Raw genomic sequence first — 6,914 nt, forward strand, 5'->3', positions numbered from 1 at the left:
CGTCATTTTTTAAAAGGAGCCTAATCGTTTTTTTCATCGGCAAATTTGTATTCCCACATTGATATCGCTCTGTTTGTAGGGTTGTTACTTGTTACCTCTCGGGTAACTGATCGAACAGTAAGCAATTCTTTAATGAAAAAATTCAGATTGGTGACATGAAGTTTTCAAACATTTTCAATAATTTTTATAAAAAAAGATCAGATTTGTGAACTAGAAACTGTTCTAAAATTCCAGAAGTCATGAACAGTTATTGCCTCATTGAAACATGAATGATACCTAATTGTTCAATACACAATGGTGAAAAATATTAATTTTCGCCCAATTTCCTAAAAGCAATTCTATTGATGAAACGTTGATCCAAGCTTCCCCTCCCCCCCTCAAAGTTCCGTAACAAGTACTAAAATGATGTCCCCTCCTCTGGAAATTTTTCATCAGTTTACCCAAAGTAGGTACACAAAAAATGGTACATGAACTTTAAAGGTAACTTCAAAGGAGATAACTGTAAAATAATTATTTTGTAAATTATGAAAATAAGACTAAAAATTTACAAAACAAAATAGGTACATATTACCTATATACTTACTCAGAGTCAGAACCATCGACCTCTCAGAACAAGAGAACCTACTTCTTAAATTACAACGTGGTATCATGTAGATATTAAATATCTACAATGTGTAACAATAACAATATTTTCAAAAATAAAGTTCTAGGGAAAAGTGGAGTAAAGTTCCTTTTCTATATGTATACGTACTGAACATTCCCATGATAAATTTCAAACAACCTGAATGATTGTCCAACTCATTATTGGTTTTCGAGAATTTTGAATCAAATTTCATTTTTCAAAGAATCGAGCTTTTAATTTTCCATTTCCTTTATTTTATAATGTATGCATAAAACTTTCAAATAGATTAGCTACATACACAAATACCAAGATTTCATCTATCTATTTTTAAGAATTCATATTTTCAAATTGCTCGGTGATGGGATATTGAAAATCAAAATTGTTTCTTTTTCAATATTTTCTTCAAAATGTTCATATTATGTGTCTATTGGGTGGAAAATATATTGATGAAGTGCATTTCCTGATTTTTGGATGGTCCAAATTTTTTTTTTAAATGTGGGAGGAATTATAATTTTCCCAAATTAATGTACATAGAAAGCTGAAATTTGTTATGGGCCTTATTTTAAACTTTCTTCTCCCCCCGCCGAATTAATTGGTATAGCAGTTTCAAACTGTTTTGAACAGTTTAGGAGCCTTCATTAGGTTATTGAAAGCTGAAATTTCCACAAATGAATTCTATTCGATGAAATTGGAAAAGTGAAGTTTACTTACTGCTGTAATTTCAAGATACTTAGGCAGTGCAGTTTTTTCGACTTGTGTATGACAAATTGACTGTGTGTAATTGCTCAGATAATTTGTCACCCTTATTTGACTGTGTGTAATTGCTCAGATAATTTGTCACCCTCAGTGACACCTCATCCTACAACTTTGAAATGATAATTCATTCATGATAAAAGAATTACAGTAGGAAACATCTAGCATTTTTTTAATATTTGAAACATGATTAGCAAAAGTGCCCCTATGTACTTTTTCTATCGCACCTTCCGGAGGAAAAATTCTTTCGACTTTTCATGTAACTACTCATTTTATAATAGAATCTAAGTGTTACCTGATACTAATTATTGTTCTGGTTAATTACTTGCAATAAGGATTGTACTAGATGGTCTTCTACCCATAGATCGAATGCGTTGGTTTGTGAACGTACGTTCAATGGATACCCTAAACAGGGTTTGGCCATTAAACTTGCCCAATTAAGGTCACCTGGAAGCACAATGGGAGTGATTGTGGTTTCACCGTTGGTTTTTGTTGTCTGATTTGTTTATGTTTGTGGGGTTCTTACCATCTAGATTACCTATTTTTTATTCCCAAAGGATTAAAAAGAAACGCAGAAGAAAAAACTTGTAAAAGTTGATAAAAATATTTTAAAAAATGAAAAATTAACGCAATTTGGCCTAATCTGATAGGTAATTAATTTTGAATTAGGCTCGGCCCGCGGGCTTTCAGACAGGCCCGTGCAGACCACTAAAAGGTAAGGTCGTTAAGGGAGAGATGCCGCACTTTCAATATCTCAGCTGGTAATTCACCGAAAAAATTAAAAAAAATCAAAAAATATTCCTTACTACCTACTTATTATCCTATCAAGTTTTGGCAGTGTCGCCATTAATAGTTTTCGAAAATTTGCAATTTTTGTAAAAAAAAACTTGAAAAAAAAAATTTAATTTTTTTCATGTTTTTTGAAAAATTAATTTTTTGGCTCAGAAGCAACATATCGAAATGAAACCTAGATGTATGGAAAGGGTAAGGTTTGTAGATTAATTTTAGGGCATTGTTAAAAATTTTGAGTAAATTTTTCTTTGAAAAAAAAATTTTTTTTCAACAACACTGGAAAGAGGAGAGATGCCGCAGTTGACATTGAGGAGAGATGCCGCACCAATTACATTCGTATTTCATAAGCCAAAATTACTCAATTTGGGTACATAGTGTTGTGCCGGGATTGTAGAAACAGCTGAAATTTGTACTTGCGAATTTTGTATCAAGAAAATAGCAGCTCAAAAAAAGTAGAATTTTGTCATTTGAAAATAGCGGCTCAAAGAGAATAAATACTTCCTTATCTTGTTTAGAATGTTTCAATTTTTAATTTTTTACTTTATTCTTAGGCGCAGCATCTCTCAGTCATGTGTTTTAGTGCTTTATTCCAGGTGCGGCATCTCACCTCAGATGGGAGAGATGCCGCAGGTGCGGCATCTCTCCCCCATAGTGTTCTTATGTGTTTTACCTGCGGCATCTCTCCTCAGTTTTTTTTTTGAGGAGAGATGCCGCATTTTTTTGAAAATGGAAATACTCAAAAAATATGGCCCCAAAAAAAATTTCCTCATAATCTACCAAAGTACTCATGGATACCTTTTGATTGATCTAATCACCATTTCCTGAAGTTGATTAGAAAAAAAATTAATCGAGATCAAAAAACAGTGCGGCATCTCTCCCATAACCACCTTACATAAATAATAAAAAATCGAATAATCATAATGATATTTGGAATATTGAATTTTCTTAAAATTCAATTTAGTAAAATTTTTCTTATAAAAGTAATTACTTACTGTTGGTGTTGTTACCTCTGATAACTGATGCAATCCACTGGCTGTGGAAAGTTAGATCATGTGTATGCTGTGATGTTAGTAATATCTGCTTTATACTGAGAACTTCTGTCAGGTGGTGTAATCCTCTTTCTAGTAGTAAGTAAAAAACGTTATTGAAATTTCCTTGAATTCGATTTAGTAAAATTTTTATTGAAAAGAAATTACTTACTGTTGGTTTTTGCCGTCTACATAAGCCTCCCCCGCTGTCTCCTTTTTCTAGTGAAGGACCTACACACAAAATGATCAATCCTTCCTCCTGGCGCAGAAACACGACGAGTAAAAGTTCACAGTTCTTCGACTTTGATTGAGCTGAGATTTGGCTTATTGTAAGATCATGTAACTAATTCAATTTTCAATCAGTTTTTTCACTTTATTGATGATTTTATCTCGTTTTTGAAGTATGCAAAAACAACCATTTTCAAGATAATTTGCGATTCATGATTGTCCCTCGTACTTACTCAGAGGCAGAACCATAGACCTCTCAGAACAAGAGAACCTAATTCTTAAATTAGGTACAACTCATGGAGATAACTATCAACTACTCGTATGTATAATGTGTAACAATAGCAAATCTGTAACAGTAACAATATTTTTAAAAATAAAGTTCTAGGGAAGAGTGGAGTACTCTAATTTCAAAAATGAAATTCAAGTTCCTTTTTGTGTGTACAAAACATTTCCATGATAAATTTCAAACAAACTGAATGATTGTCCAAATCATTATTGGTTTTCGAGAATTTTGAACCAAATTTCATTTTTCAAAGAATCGAGCTTCTGATTTTCCATTTCCCTTATAATGTATGCATAAAACTTTCAAATAGATTAGCTACATACACAAATACCAACATTTTATCGATCAATTTTCAAAAATTCATTTCAAATCGCTCAGTGATAGGATATCGAATATCAAAATTATCTTCAAAATGTTCGTATTATGTGTCTATTGAGTGGGAAATATATTGTTATTGTTGAAGTGCATTTTTTCTGATTTTTGGATGATCCAATTTTTTTAAACTATGTAGGAGGAATTATAATTTTACCAAATTAAAGTAGAAAGCTGGAATTTGTTATGGCTCTTATTTTAAACTTTCTCCCTCTGCCGAATTAATTGGTATAGCAGTTTCAAACTGTTTTGAACAGTTTAGGAGCCATTATTAGGTCATTTAAAGCTGACATTTCCACAAAAGAGTTTTATCCGATGAAATTGGAAACGTGAAAGTTACTTACTTACTGCCTTACTTACATGATAACGCTGGGGCGACTGGAATTGCGTTGACCGTCTCCTTGGGCAATAGTATCTGGATTTCATCTAGATTGTTGCCATCAACATGAGGGTCTTGAATCGGATCCATCTAGCGGGGAAGGAAAAGAAATTGCGTTACTGCTTATTGTTATTCGTCTATTTACGTGTTAGCATACATGCGTAGGGTAAATTTATGCCTCACTGGTTTTTTTTTCAATTTTAAGATTAAGTATATATACAACAAAAAAATTTAAAAATTGCTGAAATAGCCTGCGCAGAATTTGTCAAATGTTAAAAATTGGAGAAACTCTTGTGGTATGTACTATACTTCAGGCAGCACTTGCGACTTATGTACCGCATATTGACTGTGTGTAATTGCTCAGATAATTTACCATTCTCTGTCATACCTCATCCTACGACCTGAAATGACAATTCATGATCATAAAATCACAGTAGGCATAATCAGCAAAAGTGCAGCTACTTTTCCCATTGCACCTTCAGGAGGAAAAGTTCCTTCAATTCAACTTGTCCAATTAAGGCAAGCTGGAAGCACAGTGGTGCTAATTGTGGTTTCAGTGAATTGTAATTTAAGATTGAATTTGGTGAAAAAGTTACTTGATGGAATTTTTGGAAGAGAGCGGAGGGGTATTTCAACGCATAATGATATGGTTTTATCGGGAAAATGTCCCGGTTTATATTTCGAACTGTTTTGAAAAACTTGAAAAATGAAATGAAAACAAGTAAAGTCGACTGGAATTTGATGAAATGACTCGGTGTTTTTGCAAAAATTTATCAAATCATGTGTTTTGAAAATTACCGAAAACTGACGTAAATTTTGTGAAATATAGCAAAAGTAGGCAAAAATCTGTTGAAGTGCTCATGTGAATCACTCGATTCATCGCTTAAATTCGATAGAATATAACAATGGATAATGAAAAATCATTTAATTAAAATTAATGTTGAAATTTCTTCGAATTCAATTTAGTAAAATTTTTCCTGGCTGTGGAAAGTTAGATCTGTGTATGCTGTGATGTTTATCAGTAATGTCTGCTATTCAATTTAGTAAAAATTTTCTTGAAAAAGGAATAACTTACTTATTGGTTTTTGATGTCTGCCCTCGCTATCTCCTTCTTGAGCAGGATCTACACACAAAATAATTATGTTATGATTAGGGCTCGGCATAATATGCATATGCATATTTTGCAGGTGATCTTGGATTGTAAAAGTAATGAAAGCATTTTACGTTTCAGGAAAATCCCTGCATTTTGAGCCCAACTTCATTTTACATATTTTACATATTTTGGGGAAAAACGCACTTTTTTACATATTTTGAGTATTTTTCACACATATTTTCACATATTTTGCCAAATTGAGGAAACGGTCATTTTACGTTTTTAATCTCGTAAAAAATCATATTGAAAAAAAATTTAAAAATAATATTAAAAAAAATTGAAAATTTTTTCTCTACAAATTTGAATTTTTGTTGTTTTTTGCATTTTTCTTTGGTGTTTTAATTCGGAGTAAAATTTGTACAACAATTTTGAACTTGGTTTTCGAATAGCTACAAAATGACACCCATATCAAAGTTACATATTTTTTACATATTTTAACAAAAACGCATATTTTGGCCATATTTGGGGTAAAAAAGGTCGCATATTTAATGCATATTTCGGCCTTTTTACTCACATATAATGCCGAGCCCTAGTTATGATCAATTCATTTATGTAACTCTTTGGACACTCATTATGCCAATTAAAGAATAGAAACTCATTTTTGACTGAAACAAAGCTAAATTGAAATAGCTGTACCTGTCATTTATACTTAATTACCAGCCAACACTTCCGGTGTTGGAAGTTTATTTTCTGAATTTTGAACGATCCAATTTTTTTTAGCGGTGTGGGAACAATTATAATTTTACCAAATTATTCTAGAGAGTTGAAAGTTCGGAAAGTTGATATCCCCCTTATGATTGAATTTCTACCCCCCCCCCCCCCTTATTAATTGGAGCCATTTTCAAACCGTTTTGAACAGCTCTGGAGCCTTCATCAGGTTATTGAGAGCAATTTCAGCAAGAAAAGTTCTACCCGATGAAATGTGAAAAGTGAAGTTTACTTACTGCCGTCATCCTACAACCTGAAATGATAATTCATGATCAAAAAATCACAGTAGGAAGCATCAAACATTCTTCTGTTTAAAACATGATCAGCTAAAGTGCACCTACTTTTCCCATTGCACCTTCAGGAGGACAAGTTCCTTCAACTAAACTTGCCCGATTAAGGTAAGCTGGAAGCACAGTGGGAGTGATTGTGGTATATGTCGATTTCCACTGAATTCATTGTATATTATAATGCTTAAATCTGAGCGGAAATCGGTCTTTGTTTTTGAGGGCAATGCCTAGGTCGACGCTGAATCTCAAATACTACAAATAAGAGACACAAACATACAACATGAGTTGAAGGAAGAGGAGGTAAATAAA

Source organism: Planococcus citri, chromosome 2 (genome assembly GCF_950023065.1).
Source record: "Planococcus citri chromosome 2, ihPlaCitr1.1, whole genome shotgun sequence".
Lineage (NCBI taxonomy): Eukaryota > Metazoa > Arthropoda > Insecta > Hemiptera > Pseudococcidae > Planococcus > Planococcus citri.